This window comes from Furipterus horrens, unplaced genomic scaffold (genome assembly GCF_987537825.1).
Source record: "Furipterus horrens unplaced genomic scaffold, mFurHor1.1.pri manual_scaffold_5, whole genome shotgun sequence".
NCBI lineage: Eukaryota > Metazoa > Chordata > Mammalia > Chiroptera > Furipteridae > Furipterus > Furipterus horrens.
In genome coordinates, this window is record NW_028327175.1 from 49,841,454 (window position 1) to 49,862,792 (window position 21,339).

Below are 21,339 nucleotides of genomic sequence, written 5' to 3' on the forward strand. Positions count from 1 at the left end.
TAATATGAACAGGAGCTAAAAGGGTCCATACTCTTCACCAAGCATGTCTCTTCAGGGAAATATATCCCCAAGAAGGGGACTCAATGGGGGAAAGCAATCTGCTTCAAGATGTTTGCAGTAGGCTTATTTATGCCAGCCTTAAGCTGGAGAAAATTCAAATGTCCTAATAAGGGGCTCGTTGAACAACACACTAGCACATATAAAATGATGAAATACTAAATGAGCTATTCAAAATGAGCCGAATATAGTTAATGCAGCTATATGGAATGTAAATTGTAATAGTGCTAAATACTTCAAATACAACAGAATTTACCCACCACTTGAAACCATAAAACAGTCCCACAGATATCATTTCAAAATCAAAATCAGAAGACATACATGAAAATTCAATCTTCTACAGTTTGTTGTTATGGTGGTTGAAAAACTGCTGAAAAAAATTACAAACTGTAAAAAGTCAAAACAGAAATCAATGATAGATTGCTATGTGAGCAAAGTAATGTGGGTATTCATGCCAAAATCACATACACCACTCTGATCACTGCAATTAATTTCTGAATTTGTGTTATTAAAATACCTGTCTGTTCTGTAGCTTCTTGAAGGCTGGCTTTACAAAGAGTCAATAGTTTCCCTATGGAGAGTAATGAGGTCTGAGGTTCTATATCAGTGCTGCTCAGGAAACATTCCTTTAATCCTTTCTGTTTATTCTATTCCCTGCATTTATGAGCTCTCTAAATCCCTTCTACTTAAACCATGCTACTAAACCACTAGGATTAAAGACATGGTGGGGTTTCTAACAGAATGTACAGTACTTAGTTTATGCCTGAACAATGTGTTTACACAATTTCATAGTTCAATAATTTGCTAAATGAGCTTGTACAAAATAATGTGTCTGAAAAGTCATTTTTAAATATGTGTTATGTCAAAAATGTGACAGGAGGTTTCCATTACTTCCGGGAAGGAAAGGTGCCCCAGCTCCATGCAGACTTTGCACGCTAATGGACTTCTGAAGCCAGACGACAGAGCCCTGGCTTGCCTAGGGCTTAAGTTATGTTTTAAACATTACTAGGAAGAGAAGTTTAATGAAAAGTTTTTCAATTAACTGTTGATTAGCTGACAAAATCAGACATTCAACAGGACATCCAGGCAATCAATGCAACTTCAAAAGCTGTCAGGGATTAGGAGCAAGACATGCATTGAGGCAGAGCCCGGCCTCTGCACAGGATGACATATGTCTGGGAAATAGATGGCACTGATGGAACCTGTTTCATGGGCCACTTGTCTGTGTCACAACTGTCAATCATCAGTTCCAACATCCTTCAAAATGCTCACTAGGTTTTTTAGGATCTTCTAAGCCATCATTACCACCATTGTGATCATCATACCACCTAAACTAAATAGAATTTAGGCAGGTCACCTTATATACCTGGCTTCTATGACAGGCAAGATCACAGAAAAAGCAGTGTCTTTATGCTTCTACTTTAAATTATCAATTTTAACTAAATCATTCTTACTCCATTTTCTCCTTTGATCTGTCATAAATTTAGCTTAGGACTCAAGACACAACAACCTGTAGATTGGTTAGCTTGAGATTACATAGCTCTACATTTTATAATTCCCTAGAATTTAATATAATCCAAAGATCCCTAGAATTCAATATAATCCAAAGATCAAACATTTCTTCATAGAACTGTTAGCAGACATTACTAATTACCTTGTATTTACAATCCAGTTTGAGGTCCTTCCAAAGCTTTCACAGTTGCGATTTAACCCTCACAATCCCCAAATAAAATGAAATTTCTTTATTTGGTAACATTCTATAACACATTTTGCAAAATCAACATGTCCAATGGGAGCTCTGAGGAAGCAATAATAAAATTAAACAGGTGTCACCAGCAAAAATTCTGTCCTAAAATGCATAACTTGATTCAACACAATTGATATTTACCAAGAGCTCAATATGTTCTAGGCAATGTGCTTCAGCCAAGTCTCTTTAGGAAAACAAAAGTTGACAAGAGTAAAAATTTAATAACCTTATGTATATCCTTAAACATTTAAAAGAAAAACATTGGTCCATGAAATCCACAAGCCTGGGGATCACTGATTTGAAAAATTATATTATTATATCTTTACTGTTCCTATGCCTAAGTGACCATCTGGTTTCAGATGAGCATCTCTAGAAGCGGCATTACCTTCTTCATACCACCAGGGACTAGGCCGTGAATTACTGCTCAGGCTATTTAATGTACAAGACAGAAATTTATTAAATATCAATCAAGCAGTAATTACTAAATGGTTCCCCAGTGGCTCAAAGAGTCAGTAATTAATTACCACTTACTGCACTAAGACTGTGAGTTATTAAACAGCACTAAAGGAACAGTTTTAAATGGTACCTTAGTGTCCTGAAAGTCATTTCCATACAACTCACCATGAGCATAGATACTGGGGGACTCCAGCTGTTTACTGGAAAACAACATGAATTGTCACATAGTAGCTAACTCCAGCCGGTAACCATGGCATTCAGCTAGATGGCTGAGCAAGCCACTTTATCAATGTCTCCCCTGGGAAGTCCCCTGCATTCTGATTCACCCTCAAGCCTGAGCACCAGCAAGACAGCAGCAGCCCCACTGAGTCTATCACAGTCCTGTCTCTGCTTACCAATCCACACCCAAAGCTGCAGCCTATCTTCTCCCATCGGTTTATATTTTGCTGTTCTGATGAAAACAAAGGACATTTAAATATAAGCCATATCTAATCACAAATAAAATTTGCAATGTTTATTCCAATCTCCTCCAAAATACCTTTTCTGTCCACCCTAGTGACACCCCTTCCTCTCGGTTTTCACCTCTCATTCCCATTTTATTCTAGATTAGCCTCTTCATAACCATCCCTTCTCTCCAGCCAGGGACCCTATTCTTTTAAATAAAAATTTAACATGAAAAGTCATCTGCTCTAGAAGGCTTTACCTGATGAGGAGACAAGATACTGAAAAACTCCAAAACTGTTTTCAAAGTCATCCCTTGAAATTCCAAATAAGTTTAAATTAAAAAAAACAAAAACAAAAAAAACTCAAATTGGTATTGGGTTTTTTCCCCCCCTTAAAAGTGCCTACACCAGGCAAAGTCCACATTTCATAGATCTATGTAATGCCTAAGGGTACATCTAATAAACTTGAAATATTAAATCTCTCTGGGCAGTAAAAGAACACACTCTAAAAAAAGCTCTTTAAGAAGATACAGGATATCCTTATCACTAGGTGAACTAAGAAAGTGTAAAAGAAAGATAAGCAATTAACCACTGAACTGGTAAAAAGTTTCAGGTGACACAAGGGGATGGACAAATGAGATCAAGGAGATAAAGTTCAAAGAGGTGGAACACAGACCATTAATCACAAGGACCTGGGAAAACTCTCACAGACTTAAGCCAAGAGAGAAAACATTCTAGAAGAAACCAGAGATGATCATGAAAGCAAGTGCTTCTTTAGTAGAAAAGCTAAGAACTGGAGTTATTTTTTTAAATCCCTATCAAATTACGAAATAGTTATTTGCTATTTCTACTGTTAAAAAACTATCTTTAACAAAGTCTTAGGAGTAATAAGAAAATATGGAGCATGACAGATTGTCCAAAATAAAGACTGAAAAGCGGCACTATTTTAATTGTATAACCTCTAATGTGATGATTATTAAAAACATAACCACTAGAATAATGTAAGGGCAATCCATACTAGATACTAGATATATACATTATTGGTTTTTAACCACTGACGCTACAAAATTAATCATTAAACCTGTCCTTATTTATTCATTCAAAGTCTATTTGCCAAGAAAGAAAAAAGGAGCTAAAAGGTTTGGGAAATGTTATCATTTAAAATACACTAGAGAACACTAAAGAACTTCATTAAGGAATAAGAAAAAATAGTTCCATTTTCTACAGGTAGTTTGTCAACCTGTATGAAAATCCAAAATAGTTATACTCTGACTCAGTAGTTTTAATCCATTTAGCCTATGAGATAATTAGACAACCACAGTACGAGGCTGTTTAATGGAGCTTCATTCATAACAGGGAAAATATTTCATCTATAAGAGATTAGTTAAATGAATCATAGCACATTCATACAATGGAATATTTTTCAGATATTAAAAAGAAGGCATCTATATTTACAGATATGGAAAGACTACCACAATTTATTGTGGAAAAAAAATAAAGCCTTATAATATGATCTCATGTGTGTGATGATCATCAAAAATAAGGGCAATAACTTCCGGTCAAGATGGAGGCATAGGTAGACACATTTTGCCTCCTTGCACAACCATAAGAAAGCTCACGATGAACCTCAAAACAAAAAAACACCCAGAACTACAAGAAAACCAAACTATATGGAAGTCTGACAACCCAGGATTTAAAGAAGCCACATTCATCCAGACAAGCAGGAGGGCTGGAGATGGGGAGCCAGGGTGGAGAGGACACAGTGTGGTGGTGCTGAGGCAGCAGTGGTGGCTGGCAGAATAGGAAGTCCCACATTTACATCTGGAGGAGCCTAGTCCCAAGCCAGATGGCGCAGCTTAGGGTCCCAGCGCTGGGAAAATAAAGCCTCATAACTTCTGGCTGTAAAAACCAGGGGGAGTTGGGGCAGCAGAAGAAACTGCCAATATTTCAGGAGAGTCCATTTAAAGGGCCTGCACGGTCTTAGAATAGAGGCAAACCCACCCACTCTGGGAATCACGACCAGCGAAATAGCTAGAAGAGCACTAGTCGCATATGGGAAGTGGGTGAAGTGACTGGGAACAGGGCCAGTGCGGAGCAAGCCACCAGCAACCAGGCAGCAGCACTGTTCCTCTCCAACACCTCCCCTACATACAGAGCCACAAAGCAATGAAGGCTCTGCCCCGTGCAACTTGACAGGTACGCTAAGACAGGGAGTCAAAGCAGCTCTATCCAATACACAGAAACAAACACAGGGAAGCTGCCAAATTGAGGAAACAAAGAAATATTGCCCAAATGAAAGAACAGAAAAAGAAAAAACAGAAAAGAACTAAATGAAATGTAGAGAGCCAACTTATCAGATGCAGAGTGGTGATAAGGATGCTCATCAAACTCATTGAGTACAGAAAACACATAAGGGAAGAAATTAAGACTACACTAAGTAAGATAAAGAAAAATCCACAGGGAACCAACAATGAAAAGAAGGAACTCAGGGTTCAAATCAATGATTTGGAACATAAAGAAGAAGTAAACAGCCAACCAGTACAGAATGAAGAAACAAGAATTGAAAAAATTGAGGAGAGAATAAGAAGACTGGGACATCTCCAAACGTGCCAACATCCAAATCATAGGGATGCCAGAAGGAAAAAAGGAAGAGCAAGACATTGACTTACTGATTTAATTGAAAAAATCATGAAAGAACAGTTCCCTAATTTGGTGAAGCAAACAGACATACAAGTCCAGGAAGCACAGAGAGTCCCAAACAAGTTGGATGCAAACAGGACCACACCAAGACACATCATAATTAAAATGCTAAAGGTTAAAGAAAGGAGAGAATCTTAAAAGCAGCAGGACAAAAGCAGAGTTACCTACAAAGGAGTTCTGATAAGACTATCAGCTGATTTCTCTAAGAAAACTTTGGAGGCAAGCAGGGACTAGCAAGAAGTATTCAAAGTGATGAAAAGCAAGGACCTACAATCATGATTACTCAATCCAGCAAAGCTATCATTTAGAATTAAAGGGCAGATAAAGTGCTTCTAGACAAGGTAAAGCTAAAGGAGATCATCATCACCAAGCCATTATTACATGAAATGTTAAAGGAACTTATTTAAGAAAAAGAAGATCAAAACTATGAACATTAAGATGACAACAAACTCACAACTATCAACAACTGAATCTAAAAACCAAAAACTAAGCAAACAACTAGAACAATAAAAGAATCACAGTATGCAGATCATACGGAGGGTTATCACTGGGGAAGGGGAAGGAGGGGGGGAGGTACAAGGATTAAAAAGCATAACTGGTAGGAACAAAATAGACAGGGGATATTAAGAATTGTATAGGAAATGGAGAAGCTAAAGAACTTACATGCACGACCTATAAAATGAACTAAGGGGGGCACTGCTGGAGGGAAGGGGGGTACCTGGCTGAGGGGGGCAAAGGGGGAAAAGTTGGGACTATAATAGCATAATGAGTAAAATATACTTAAAAATATATGGGCAATAATTATCTGTAGTGAAGCTAAGGTTCAGTTAAGGTTTCATTGCTTAATGATTGCAAAAAAAAGTTTATGAATTGCTACAAGCCAACAAATAAATGAGAGGAGGTATGGATTCTTCCAAGGCACTAGTTCTTAAACAAAACATGCAGTGTTTCTTAAGCAAGGGACAACCATCCCTGTCCTGCCTGCAGAGCTGCCAGTCAGCTGGGCCAAAGCACAGGTAAGCTCTTAACTGTGTGGTCTGGCTTCAATGTGGGTTGAGGCACTGATGAAAGACTTTCCCAAGTGAAGTCAGCCTGGACTTTGAACTCTGTCCCTTGTTAAGTTTCTACACCCTGATGGTAAGAATCACCACCTGACCCTGGCCCATGAGTCTTCTGGCCTCTCTTCTTAATAACTGATGTACCAGAGCCTGAGGAACAGCACTGTGCTGGGCCCCCAATCCCAGGAGCCACGCCAGGAACTGGGTAAAAGCATTTCAGGGGAAGCAGCCCCATGGGAAGGCCCTGAGTGGGACAGGATCTTGGTGGCTGAGGACCACAAAGGTCTCAGGTCTGGAGTAGAGTGAACTGGGGCTGGCAGGGCAACAGGACCGAACACACCATCCTAGTGTGTCTAGACAAGAAATGCAGACTTTAATTCATGTGCAACAGGACAGCATTAGATTTTAAGCACGAAGTAAATGTACTCTAACCTACAGTCTAATTTACATTTTTAACAATCCTGACAGCTGTTGTGTATAATGGATGGTGTGGGAGTTTTACTGAGAATCTATTGTTAAAACTCAGAATGCACTCAGGTCACAAAAGTAGAGTCTTTTTCTAAGTCTGTTTTCCCCATACGTGGTACAGCCAAGCTCCTAGAAAACACACAGACATACACACACACACACAGTAGGTGCTTCACCCCTTAAAAACCCACAGGACATTGTAAGATGCTCCTTTCTATGGAGTGTATTTCTCCTGAGGGGAAAAAAAAATTTTTTTTTATTTTTTGGAGTTTTTCCTCCAAAAGGCAAAACAGAATAGTAAGAAAAAACTATGTTCTTTTATAGTAAAGAACTGTGCTTTCACTAGACATTTTGTTACAAATTAATGCAAAGCTAGCTGTTCATTGACAGTGGAGCACTTCCTACTTTCTAATTACTATTCAAATTCTGATACTGTACAAATATTTCCTCACAGAATAAAGAGTTTGTTTGTTTGCTTGTTTTACCTAGTTGAATAATGTTATGGAAATATAAAAGCTACCCTAGTCTTTTGGACAGATTCTCTTTAGAAATTAACAATAGGGAAATAGTCACTAAAGCAAATGGTTAGGCATATGATTTGCATCTTTTGGAACTGGAATGCACTGTATAATCATTCTCTCAAAACTCTGAAAATATGACTACTATTTATCTAGTGCCTTCAGTTAAAACAGTTCAAGTGCTTTACAAATATCATCCTCATAATAACTACATAAAGAGAGGAGAGTCTGCTTTAAAAGTTCATTGGGCGTGAAAACTTGGCTCAGTTATTCACAGCTGGATCCAAAAGCAATTATTAAAATTAATTTTTAACAGCAACAAAAATAATTTGGCTGAAAGAGTAAACTAATAAGCAGTGAACGGCTTGTCCATGGCACACAGGCTGCCATTCCTTGCCCCAATGCCCAGAATTACTTCTACAAAACCAGCTTGCCTTCATTGTGAGGGCTCAGAGGCCTGATGCCAGGGGCTGAGTCGAAGGCACTGGGCTCCACTTTCTTGCAGCACTTAGTCCTACACTGAAAGTGCCCTTAAAGCTGGCACCAAATGAGCTGGGGAGACAGTACTTTTTTAATGAATCAAGGTTGAGCAAAGCGCCATCCTTCAAAAAGCCTGTGGGATGGCCCACTAATTGCTTGAGGACAGACATACCCATCCCAGCCTCTCTTCACCAGTGAGCTCCACTACATGCACCCTGGGATCCTAAGGTCCTCCTGGCAGATAGAGTAGTAGCAAAAGGATGAGGTGGCTCATTTTAAGTTCTAAGTGTTATAAGTCTTTGTGGGTCAAATATGCCTAGACAGTCCTGGCCCTGAATCTGGCCTGGTCTCCCTCGATGCCCCTGGGCAGACTGGCCTGGCTGGCCCAAGTCCTTGACAAAGAGTCAGGACCATTTCTAGCTGGCCCCTAGGAAGAGGTGTCCAGTAGACAAATGCTCTAGAGCAATTCTACCTACCTCCTACTGGCTAGTGAGCCAGGAGGGTGGGGGAGGTCAGAAAGCTTGTTCTTACCAGTGCTTGAAGCACCTGAGCCTCTGGGTAAAACCCACTCATTTTAAGGAGAAATTATCTACTTTCTAGCTCCACCTCTACAATTAGAAAAGCAGTCCTAAATCATACTATTATAATTGTATTTCACAATACCTGGAATACAGTTTCTACTGCAAGACTATATCCATTTCATTATAAGTCTCTAAGAAATGTTCTGAAATCATTTTGTTATATCTGAACTTAAAATTGTAGTAAAGCATGTTGGCTCTGTAAATATAAAAATAGAAGCATCAATAAAACTCATGTTTAGGACAAGAAAAAATAACTAATTCTAAATTATTTAGGTACAGGGAGAAGGCCTTAAGATACTTTAGAATACTTTATAAGAAGTAACTATAATATGCCAAGTATGCTCTAATCCGTTTGATCACTGCGAAAACCCATGAGGTATTATTAACCCCAATTTATAGATGAGAGGACAGAAGCAAAGAGACTTTCAGTAACTTCCCAAAGATCACCCAATTGGCAAGTGTTAGAGCTGGTTTCAAAAGCAGGCAGCCTGGCCTTTTAACCACCCAACTGACTCTACCAGCTGGTTTTATCTTAGCTAGTCACAGTTTATAAAGCAAAGTTCAAGACTCTTTCTCTCCCATAAATTGCATAAAAGCCTTTGACTTGTATCTACAATGTGGGTAGTATTAACACTTCAGGAGCGGTTCCTACGCAGGCATTTAGGATCCCTGGTCCTTATCCCTAAAAGCCTTCGGGCAGATCGATCCCCCTCCCAGATCCAAACACCCCTGGCATGTGGAGGAGGGAGGGGGAGGGGAGAGCGGTCAGCCCTGCCCCAGTGGAGAAGCATTAGAGTAAACAGAAAAAGAAATCAAAAGGACATCAAGAACATTTAAACAAGAAATACCTGTTAGAAAGCAAAGATGAAAGGAAGAAAGGAAGAAAGGAAGGAAGGAAGGAAGGAAGGAAGGAAGGAAGGAAGGAAGGAAGGAAGGAAGGAAGGAAGGAAGAAAGAAAGAAAGAAAGAAAGAAAGAAAGAAAGAAAGAAAGAAAGAAAGAAAGAAAGAAAGAAAGAAGAAAGAAAGAAAGAAAGGAAGAAAGAAAGAAAGGAAGAAAGGGAAAGGAAAGGAAAGGAAAGGAAAGGAAAGGAAAAAAAGAGGGAGGGAGGAAGAAAAGAAGAAAGAAACAGACTAAGGAAAGACAGATCCCAGATTTCCTTCCTTTTCGGGCATCAAAGCCTGATTGTTAAGCTGGTAATTAGACTAAAAACAATCCAAAATTTTAAACTGACCAACAAAGTAGCAAGAGAGGCATGGATACATGGAACAGACCAACAGCTGTCAGAGGGGAGTGGGGAGGAGAGACTGGATGAAAGAAGGACACAGGTACAGGCAAAGAACATATATGAATAACGCACAGACAGACAAGAGTGTGGTGACGGCCAGAGGGAAGGGAGGATAGGGGCTGGGAGGAGGGGGGCAAATGGGGCCATCTGTAATAGTGTCAACAATAAAAATAAAGGGGAAAAAAGAACCAAGTAACATTAAGGCAACTAGGAAATGAAAGGAAAGAAAGAAAGAAAGAAAAAGAAGAAAGAAAGAAAGAAAGAAAGAAAGAAAGAAAGAAAGAAAGAAAGAAAGAAAGAAAGAAAGAAAGAAAGAAAGAAAGAAAGAAAGAAAGAAAGGAAGGAAGAAAGAAAGAGGGAGGGAGGGAGGGAGGGAGGGAGGGAGGAAGGAAGGAAGGAAGGAAGGAAGGAAGGAAGGAAGGAAGGAAGGAAGGTAGGTCACCAGGACTTAGCAGCTAATAGAAAAAACTGTTTTCTAAAAACAAATCCATATATGGTAGGTATTCTTAATCTGTTCTTTCACAAACTCTAGACCCCAGATTTCAAATTAATGTAGGACCTGCCAGACAATCTTCAATGTACACATCATTTCCCCTAATGGGAACACGGTGAGAAACCCTTCCCTTTACTCAATCTAATCTAAAAGAGCAGACTGTCCCCCTGCCCCACCCCCTGCAAAAAAATCAAATCGGGATTCAAAACCTGATGCTACAATGAATAAAAACCTATATTGTGACCCAAGGGGACCTCTCATCTGGTTCTAAAAATATAAATAACCAAGGCCAAGCTAATGGATACACAAGAAACACAACAGCTACACTCCTTCCTCAGCCTGTCCCTCTTCTCCACCATCTAATGGGGTATCAGTCTGGAAAGGCCATGCAAAGGTCACCCCCCTCCATGGCTACACAGAGAGAGCTGACCTTTGTAGAGCCGGTGCTAGATGTGGGGTTGGAAGTGCTCCACGGTGCTCATGTTCTGAAACCAAGGAACCCTTACAGAACAGTCCCCCTGTCTCCTCCACCACCTCTGCTCACCCCTTCCCCTTCATCGTGCTCTCCGGTCCGTCCTTCCCCCTTCATTCTTTGGCAAATCCAAACCACCTTTCCTAGATTAATTCTATAACCACTCTATGAGTTGCTCCTGAGGACATGTTAGACAAAAATCACAAAGCCAGGAAAGGATTTTGGCAAGAATTCTAAGGCAGTCCTATCTAGAGTTAAGAACCATGCCAACAGAAGCTCAGCTTCCTTTATCCCAGGTCTGCAAGAGACAAGGACAGGATGCTAAAAGGGACTGAGAATGTGGGTCACCCTCACCGCTCACCCTAAGGAAGTCGGATTTCCACTTGTTGTTCCTCACAGCCTCTCCTTGCAGCCAACGGGTCCTGATATTAGTCTGACGGGTCCTGATATTAGTCTGACTCTTATCCCTGACGTCAGCATTAATAGTGACATCTGGGAGGTCCACACCCCCGACTTGTTTGTTAGCTGTCACACATTTGCAAACAAGCAGCTTCCCCAGGCCACCTGCCCTAAGGAAGGAGAAACGACACCTGCCTGTGGGTTATTAGTTCCAACTTCCCTGAAGCAAATGCTGGCTCTTGGGAGAACCCATCATGCAAGTCTCAGAATCTGAAATATCACAACTCCCTTCTAATGAATAACGTTAGTTTCATTTATAAGGTTGCTCTTAGTTCTCATGGAGAGAGAGAGAGAGAGAGAGAGAGATCAAATCATTGTATATTTTCCCTCATCAGCCCAGCTTAAGGGACAGTGATCCTATCTGTTCAGAATCATACAGACATGCATCTATACACCCAAATATGCAGTTGTTACAACCTACACTATAATGTGGTTCACTTCTAGGAAACACATTTTTTAGGGTGCCTACAACCCCAGCACTGGATTTAGGACAAACTGACCTGACCTTGTAAGAATAACCGAAAATCTCTTTCAAACTGTTGACTTCAGGGAGGATCCAGAGTTGCCTGGGGACATGAGAGCAATAATTTGGGATAAGGCACCAGATGAAGGCAAGGGCTTTGACCCTTACCTCCACATTAAACCAGAGCAGTTTCACTTTTGTTTGTATAATAGTTATTATTAAGCAATGTTTATTAAATTTAAAATCTGTTCATAGTTAAATAGACTATGCCAGAGGGGAAGGAAAGTCAGCAGGGTGAGGCAAAACGTGCACGGTCATGATCACCCTGAAAAAGTTCTTTAGAAGACAAAAAAAACCCATCTCTCAAGAAGCTTCTAGAACAAGTTTTTTTGGTGGAACAATAGACAAAGTGCTCGATTTATTTGGGGGGGGGGGGTGGTGTCACTGAAAAGAACAACTTTTTATAGTGTCTCACATTTTTGTGGGTCAGAAATTTGGGCCAGGAGCAGCTGGTTGGTGCTTCTGCTCCAGTTGGCAATGGCAGAGTTTGTTAGGTGGCATTCAGTGCATGGGGATGTTCATCTGGAGGGTCCAAGATGGCTTCACTCATGTCAGCAGGGATGGGTAGAAGGTTGGGTTCAGCTGAGACTGGCCACTGGAGCACCTGCTTTGATGCCACAGAGTACTTTTTAAATGATGGCTCAGGCCTTAAAGAGCAGTGTTCCCACGAATAAGGTGGAAACTGCATGGCCTTTGCAGACCTTGCCTCAGAAGTCACCTGATGATAGTTATTGTCATACACTACTGGCCAGAGTGGGGACAAGCCCACCCTGATTCAAGGAGAGGGACCTTGTCTTAAAATCTAGAACCTCCCCAGCATACTGAATAGAAAATAATACAAACACTCTGAGAAAGGTAATTTGCACTATGCCTGGAACACATTAATTCAGAATCACCAGTTTCAGGACACTGAGCCTGAGAAAAAGGAACCTGAGTGACTGCTTGTCAGCAAATTGGTCAAAACAGCAAACAGCCCCATAGTATTAACCAGACTCAGTAAACAGACTTAAGAGTTCAGAAACTGGCCATGAGCCCCACTACTACCAAGAGATTCTGAACTGACAAGGATCTGTGCAAATGGACCAATCACTTTATACGGCTCTGGCCATTAGAAACTTCTCAGAGAGATTCCACTCGGGCTGCTCTCCCTTGCGGAGTAAAACCCTAATGCTTTGAACTCACTGTCGCTGAGTTATCCTTTTCAATTTATACTCCTCGTGCCTCAGAGTTTTTGTTTTCTTATATTCACTCGATCATACTCAGGAAGGTAAGGTGATGTAGAAGAGGGCCTGGAACTCCTGAGGGAACAAGAGATTGAAAAGCGTCTCATCTCACTCTCTAAGGCAGTGGTTCAAGGCCCAAAGGGTCTTGCCCTTCCCATCACTTGCCCCTCCGCCCCCAGAGCACACATGGCGTGGGAGGCACTCTGGATGCCACAACTTGGGGAGAGGTGTTCTGCTGGCATCTAGTCAGTAGGCGCTACGGATGCTGCTAAACATCCCATGGTGCACAGGACAGCCCCCAACAAAGAATTACTCAGTGCAAAATGTCAGTAAGACCGATGTTGAAAAATCCTGCTGTAAGGCACACACTCTGACTGAGTCGACTATCAAGCAGCCCCATATTATTTCCAGCTCCCTGCTTTGGAACAGTGCATGTGTAGTTGAATTTCTATGAATTAAACACACATAATGCTACGGTTCCACTGGATTATCTCACTTTAAAAAAAGTTCTCCTAAAAGTCTGAAAATCATAATTCTCATCATGAACCCATTCTCTAACTTAATTGTTACATGTCACTTTTAATTTAATGACCCAGTCCCATCAGTGATACCAAAGGCAAACAAACAACCAAGAAACAAACTTGAGAGGATTCAGTACTCAGTGGCTCCCACGTGCTCTGACCTTTTGTGTCTTAAAATAATGAGCTTAAATGTTTATATGCATAAATGCAGACACAAGCAAAGCCAGAGTTACAGATGATCAGCCGCTCTGTCACTGCAGGCTCTTCCACCTGTCATCTCCCAGCCAGAGAACAGCAGCAGCAATGACACAGAGTAGCCTAACCTTGACCAAGCATACCCCGGTCCTCTGCCGCCTACCCCTGAACGGCAGATACCTGCCTGCATGTCCCATGGAGTCACTCTCTTCCCTGCAGGAACACTCTCACATGCCCTGCTCTGTGTGTGGCAGTCACACGTTGGTTTATACTTATAGACCAAAGGCTGTCAACTCACCAGACAGAAAACATCATTTATAAACTCTTATGTTCACCTTAGGGAAACTCCTAATAGTCATTTTTATTGGGTCTCTTCCACCACAAATTTGTAAAGCGATTTCCTATTTCTCACATTAATTGCTAGTTTCCTCTTTAAACAAGGTTTCAATGACACCAGTACATGGCACATGAAACCACAATTCCCTCTGTGAAATAAATTACATCGCTGGGTTGGTGCAAAGAACTATTAGCCGGCCAGGCCCGTTAACGGTGTGTGATGTGTTGCCATTCTCCCAGGACAAACATAAACACTTTTCATACAAGTTTTTGGCTTAGCATCCCCCTTTCCAACTAAGATTTTACACCAGGAGGTAGAATCTTACCTGTGCCACAGGGCAGATCACCACCAAGAATGGCCTTTACTTGGTAGGCATTCCTCCCAAGAAACACATACTCTCTAACAAATCTGATTGCAGGACTAATCTAATTTTGAGTGACTAGTAATTTTACCTCATGTCAAAATACACACTCTAGGACTCCTTTGATCCTAAAGGCAAAGGAAGCCCTGAGAAATTTCAGTTTACAGAACCTTTCTTCTCCAAAGAAAGGGTACACACAGGAAACTCAGTCAGCAGCAAGCTTTGATATGGAAAGAGACGCCTGAAAACAACAACTACAAAATGCTCTGAGCACCTCAGCTGACCCCCCAACAATTCAGGACACTTTCAGAAGTTATTGGATTATGTAAATCAACTTGCTCCTATTTCAATAGTGGTGATGACTACCACTCACTGAGCTCCAGGTATGCCTGACCCAGGTTTTGTCATTTCATATAACAATTCTACAAAGTGGGTATGATCATCCCCATTTTACAGCAGAGGCAGCTAAGCCCTTCAGACAGATCCTGTGAGTGTGGAGCAGGGCTGGAACCAGGCTGCCTGTAGCAAAGGCTGCGCCTTCCCCACCACAGAGCCAGCAAAACGGGGCTGAGAAGGACTGCCTCCCAAACACTGTCCTCTTCAAACACCCTGACATATAGCTCCTAATGTTTGTTAAATGGTTAAAATACTTAACAGGCTGCATAGTCACCAAACAAAATCCAATCCTGCATATTAATCATTAACTTTTTTAGGTCACCGACAATGAATGCTCTTTCGATTCAGGGTGGGCCTAGCTGCCATTAGGCACGACTGGGCTCCAGAAAGGACCAGAAGGCACGACTGAGACATCCTTGCAGACTGGCCCCACTGGAGGAAGAACTTGGTCCTCCTTAAGACCCTGTGGTTCTGGCCTTGCAAATGGGGTAGTTAAACCAGGTGATGATCAGAGATTTGATCCTGATTCTGGGGAAAGCGCACAGCATGTGAGGACACCACCTAGAGAAAATACCAAGGTATTAGTGGTAGGAAAACGGCCAGGGCACATCAAAGCCTTCTCTGATTTGTGTTGTAAAAACGGGAGCAAGATGCCTGCAAATCACCACCAATTTGGATTCTTACACTCCTACTCCCTGTAAAAATGTACTTGCACGATTTATACCTTATTTGAGGAATAATTAATGAATGCATGTATACTATAATATTTCACTTTGCGATAAGAAAATTAAAAATATGAACCAATCTTCTAACATATTAAATTTTTTTATACCCAGCTGCAACCCTCTGAACACAGAATTCCATTACATTTCAGCTTTTAATTTTGTAAACATAAACACTATTATATAAATTTGCATTAATATTCTTTTCTGCCACTGCAGTTAGTCCCCCACAGATTGCTTAAAAAAACAACAACAACTACTGAATTGAAACTCTGTCATATGCAATAAAATAAGTAAATAAAAAAACAAAAAGTGTGTGCCTTCATCAAAGAGACAATGTGAAATACTTGTCCACTAAAAGGTTTGCTTTCTCCCATGACCCTTCACAAGAGCTCAAGGCTCATGGCTGGGACATCAGACCCTCCCTTTGCACTTCTTTTGTACTTGCAAGAATCCTGAGGAGAAGAATCAGGTTCTTCCCACACGTAAATGAACTCAAGATACCGGATATTCTAAATACGTTTGTCATTTGCATGATTTTGAACGAAGAATATTTTGGGTCCCAGTAGAGTATTTACTATTCCCTTCCAGAGTGCTATGCCAGAACCATACAATAGGACAGGCTCACAAATGATGACCCTGCCAAAGAACAGCCCCCGTGAGAAGCTCAAACACCAGACCAGGAAGGCACTACCACAAACCACTTCCCAAGGCCTGATTTTCATAAGAAACACAAAGTAATGATCAATGCCACCGTGCAAGATTAAGTTTACTCTTTTTACTCAAGCTCTAATAATACGGCCAATAGTAACCATTCTTCTTGCTGCTCCGGAGACCTGGTCAGACACACCTCTGGCAGGCAGAATCCTGTCTGCCTTAGATCAATAAGCTCTGTGATCTTTAATGCAGAGCAGAAGCCAATAACCAGCTGCTTCTTTCTATAGTCATCAATAAGGGTTAGCCTAGAGCTTGTCTTATGGCCACCCAGAGACTGGATATCCGCTGCCTATTTCCTGGAGAGAAGCAACGAGCCGTTGCACAAAGTTAGCATCAGCAAAAGTCAGGTGAACCAGTCAAAGGGACTGTCAGAAGGAATGGATTTCCAGAAGGAAATGGATTTTCTCCCCGAGGTGGCACAGAAATTCCACCTGAAAGTGGTCAGTTGCCAAGGGTTCCAGAGGAAGCACACTCATCCCTGGACCTCAAGGCCATGTGGTGAAGCCCAAAGGTCAATTTAAAGAGACACCCCCTCCTCCTGCCCCTGCCCAGCCAGGACCAGAGTGGGTGGATGAAACCAAACCAAGAAGCAAACAATGACACCTCTTCAGTTAGTGTTTGCAAATTTAAACAAAATTTCTTAACCTTACACATTCTCTTTGGCAACTTTTCATCTTGAGTTAAAGTCGTGTAACTATTCTAAATTTTAAAACTCCCTTGCCATGTTAAATCTTTTCTTGTGAATTAACTGCGAAGTTAAATCGGGAGATAAACGAACAGCCTCGCTTTGCCCGGCCAGCCTCACAGGGGCAGCGTGGCTGACCACTGTGGGTCTCTCAGCACAGCACACAGCACGGCCTGGCTTGCTGGGCTGAGGCCGCTGACAACAGGACTACAATTTTCAAAATGAGGCTGGGCAGCAGTAGAGATCCGCTTTTACTGGCTAGTGGGATCTTTCAGTGTAGACAACTGAGTCCCCCTGACCTCCCAGTCATACCCACAGCATCTTGTACACACGTGCACCTCCGCACACAGACTGCACGTTTGAGGAGCTCCAAGCAGCACGCCCCGCTCAAGAGCAGGCACTGAGCCGCAGGAGACATGGGCTCCCAGCCGTTGGCAGACGGGCAACTTCAAGCCCATTTGTTCCACAGTTATCTTGATTCACCCAGGAGGCTGAGCAATGGGGGGCCACCCCCCGCTCCCCACAGCCCAGGCTCTGCCCAACTCCAGGGGCACCACGGAGACAGACTGTCACGTGGCAGTCCTGCCTCCCACCTACACCCCATGCCTGAGATAGCCTGTCTTCCCCAACAACTTGCAGGAATCAGTTTAATCTTGGTACATCTCAATTTCCTAAGCTACATGTAATCACAAGGAAACCTCAATTACATAAAAGCCACTTGGCACCACTTCTTACAGACTTTTCAGCCTATAAAAATAATCTCAAAGAGCACTGGACTAGGAGCAGAAGTCTTATCTTCATGCACATCATCCGCCCACCTAACAGGTGTATATTAAGCACCTAATACACACCAGGGACCAAAGGCATGAAGGGGAATAAACAAGACGAGACGAGGGTCCTGCCCTCACAGGGTTTTAATCAAGTCATTTAGTGTCGTTAACTGAAACTAAAGGGCTCTGGCAGGAAACTCTTTCAGGTCCCTCCCAGGTCACCACTCTCTACTCTGCTTTGGTGCTAAGAGGGGACTGAAGCATTCTAGAATGTTCTACCTCCCTGAACAGATGCTATTTTTACTCCACGTACATATAGTGTGGGCTGCAGATGTGTGACTTGTATCCATCCTGCCAAGCATACACGACCCGTGCTCATCCCAGTGTTTATTAGACTAAGTGGAGCCCTGATCTAGAAGGCTCCCTGGCAGGCACGTCCCAGGCTCCTCAGCCCAGGGGCGCTCACAGCCTCATTCCTTCCACATGCAGGAAATCTGGTTCCTTCAGGTCAGAACTACAGAAAAACAGAAGCAGGGCTGCCAAGGCTCCCTCACATGTTGCCTGGGTTTGTTTATTTCTTCTTCATCAACTCACATCATTTCTGACACTGCATTTCAATTTCCTGGACACAGTGAGAGAGAAAGCTTTTAAGAGGTACCGAAGTACAGCCAGCTGCTGATTGGCCACAGTAATGAAGGAAAGGAATAGCACGTGGCCAAGGCGGAGGGGCTCTTGCCTCGAAGGGCTGGGCACAGAGACTCTCGTACAGGATACAGAGGAGCGTGAGTGAAACAAGTGGAAAGCTGCCCCTCCCAATGCTGCTCCCCCTTTTCCCTCAGATAACATTTCAGGAAAACAGTTGGCTGGAGTTCTACCTTCTGGGAGTTCCTGATGGCACCACATCCACCCAAAAGGGAGACGTCTGCAGACACCATCATCCACTTGTACGGGAAAATATCACCTCTTGAATCAATGGGGAAAGGGGGGACAGATTTTTATAAAAACGATACAAACCAAAGCTATGATTAAATGCACTTGATGGTGGTTAAGGACTTTAGCAGCACATCTTAGTAGAAATTTTCTTTCTTTTTTTTTAGAGCTAGGTTCACAAATATTAGGCAGACATGTATACAGTTGAGAGGGAGAAGATGGACTAGAAAGCAATCAGACATGAGATAGTCAGAGTGGGAATGATGAAGGGTATGGGAAAGGCTAGAAATAACCAGCAAGAGGCAATGATGTAGATGGTGGATGCCTATGACCTTTCTGATCACAGGCACAGATACTCCGGAAGGCATTCAGCACTTTGCCTATGACTGTCTCAGGCATACAAAGAGCACTTCCCATCTACACCTCTCCAGTCACCCCGGCTCCCGCCTCCTTTGCCCTGCCCACCTTGATCACTTTGCTCCCTTCATAAAGAAACCAAGCTGCTTTGGGGGCCAGTGCCAACTGTTGGCTGGCAGAGAGAACTCTCTCTTCAACACACTTCCTCTCCCTCCTCTTGGAGGACATTTGATCGTTCACTTCTTCCTCCTCTTTGCTCCGTTCCTGCTAATGACAATCACTGAGGGCTTAATTTGAAAGTTAGCGGTCCAGAGACAGAATCCCAGGTCCCCACCTTCCTTACTGGGAGACCTCAGGCAAGTTGCATAATCTCTCTGGGCTATACTCTCTTCTCTGTAACCCAGTGGGGCTTCTGCAAGGCAGCAGAAATGAACACCCACTGTGAACAGAACAGCACCCAGCAGAAGGCAAGCTCTCACCACTCTGCCAGCTCGCCACCACATGGTTTAACACTTTGAACACTGCTTGACTCAGAGGAATCTGATCACCATTGCGCTCCAGATACATAAAAGACACCATCCCAACTCTAAACGAGCTCTCTTGTCTGGTTGATTTCTATCTTTTCGGTGGGAATGCCATGTTCCTAAGTAACTGGCAAGAGTGGTATGGCAGGACCTACACCAACCACATTAAGCCACTGACTCTCCGTCAGGGCAGGAGGAACTCCAAGTTGCTAACTCTAGTGCCCAACATGATTAGTGTGCCTCCCCAGGCCCTGCCTGGTACTACTACGGTGTTAGGAAGGAAAGGGCCAGCCCCTGTGAGACTGCATCCCAAAGGCCATCTCACTGCGATAAAGATCTCAAAGGAGCAAATTAAATTATCCCCTCCGCCTTTTATTCCTCAGTAACAACCACAAAATTAGATGAAATGACCCCCTGCTCCTCTAATTTAAGATCAATTTTATTACCTTCAACCCCAATTCTCTCTCTTTTGAATGGATATGAGACCCTGAAGACCCCCAGGCCAATGGGATTAGTAATTGCCAGCTTCTTCCTCCAGGCTGGCTCCAGGCCGGCTCCCCAGAGGGTGCTTCTCCTTCCCCCAGGGTGGGGTCATAATCAGTTCAATCTTCATGCTTCAGAGACATCCCTTTGAACAAGATCAAATGTTTCCCCACCCCTGCCTGGTGCTCTGCTCAAAGGAGCAGCAGCCCCTTCTCACTTGGAGCATTAATGTCAACTCAGCCAGAAAGGCAAAGGCAAAAGGAGGAGGTCACTGATTAATTGTCCACCAGGCTAAATCCAGGCCCACTCGAACCAGCACCTTGGGAGGGCTGGTCACCCCCATAAAAAGCTACATGCACTTTGAACCCAGGAACAAGAAGAATGGGAACTATTTTCCCAAGACTGCTGGGATGCAATGGAAGCTTCGGCTGCTTGTTTTCTTTTTCAGATTGTAACCAAAGAGGAGAGAAGGACTTCTCTGCAGCACCCCAAGACAGGCAGATAAAATGCAGGCGAGGTGAGCACCCAGGACTGCCCATCGGAAAATTAAGGAGAGGAAAGATAAGCAGCAATGGGGGTGGTCTAAAGGAGGCCAAGTTCCTTCAGCTTTGAAGAAGGAACCTGAGAGAACAGAATTCTGGAAGCCTCAGAACCAGCTTCATATAAGGAATGCTCTAGAGAGAAAAGGAATCATTTAAAAGGCAGGGTGTTTACTCTTTATCATTAAAAGAAATGGAGGAGGAAGATTTTTCACTCTCTTTAGCCTATTTGGAAAAGTTACTTGGATTAACTAGTCATCCAAAGGCTTCCTTCCAACTCAGGTCTGTAATTGTTAAAAGATGCTAAGAAACAGGAAACAGTCATTTCTTAACTGAAAGAGGATATGAGATTGATCAAAACAACACCTCCAAACCCCTCATAAAGCAGAAATCTAAGATATTCCATTTAAAACCAACATTTCCTGGAAACAAGAACTTATACGTTTTCTTTCAAATCAACAAAACATAGTGGATAAGACAAACCAGCCAGCAAATCACAGCTGAAAAGCAACCCGATCAAAGTAAAAAGTGGTTCCTAAATTAGGCATTGACTATGCTCTGGAAATGGAAAAAAGCAAACTCTTCCCAGAGATGTCAATACCTGGGTGCAGCTTCACAATGAAACTTGAAAGCCTATATTGGAGACTTTGCTTCTTTTATAAGAAGAAGAAAAGATAAAGGTTTCACCTGAAAAAACCAGACCCCTGAGTGGGGATGTGCCATTTATTTGTTGGGTATGTGTTTGTGTGTGTGTGTGTGTCTGTCACCAGCTGCGGTCTGGGTTCTCAGGCATTTCAGCCATAACAGAAATCGCCAGAGACAAGTACGTTAATGACAC

General features: G+C 42.5%; 1 long non-coding RNA gene across 1 annotated transcript in view; it reads right to left on the reverse strand.

Annotated features, from left to right (window-relative positions):
* The window catches only part of LOC150008581 (uncharacterized), a 69,475-nt gene that overhangs the window by 33,041 nt on the left and 15,095 nt on the right, over positions 1-21,339 (reverse strand). The window lies entirely within an intron of this gene.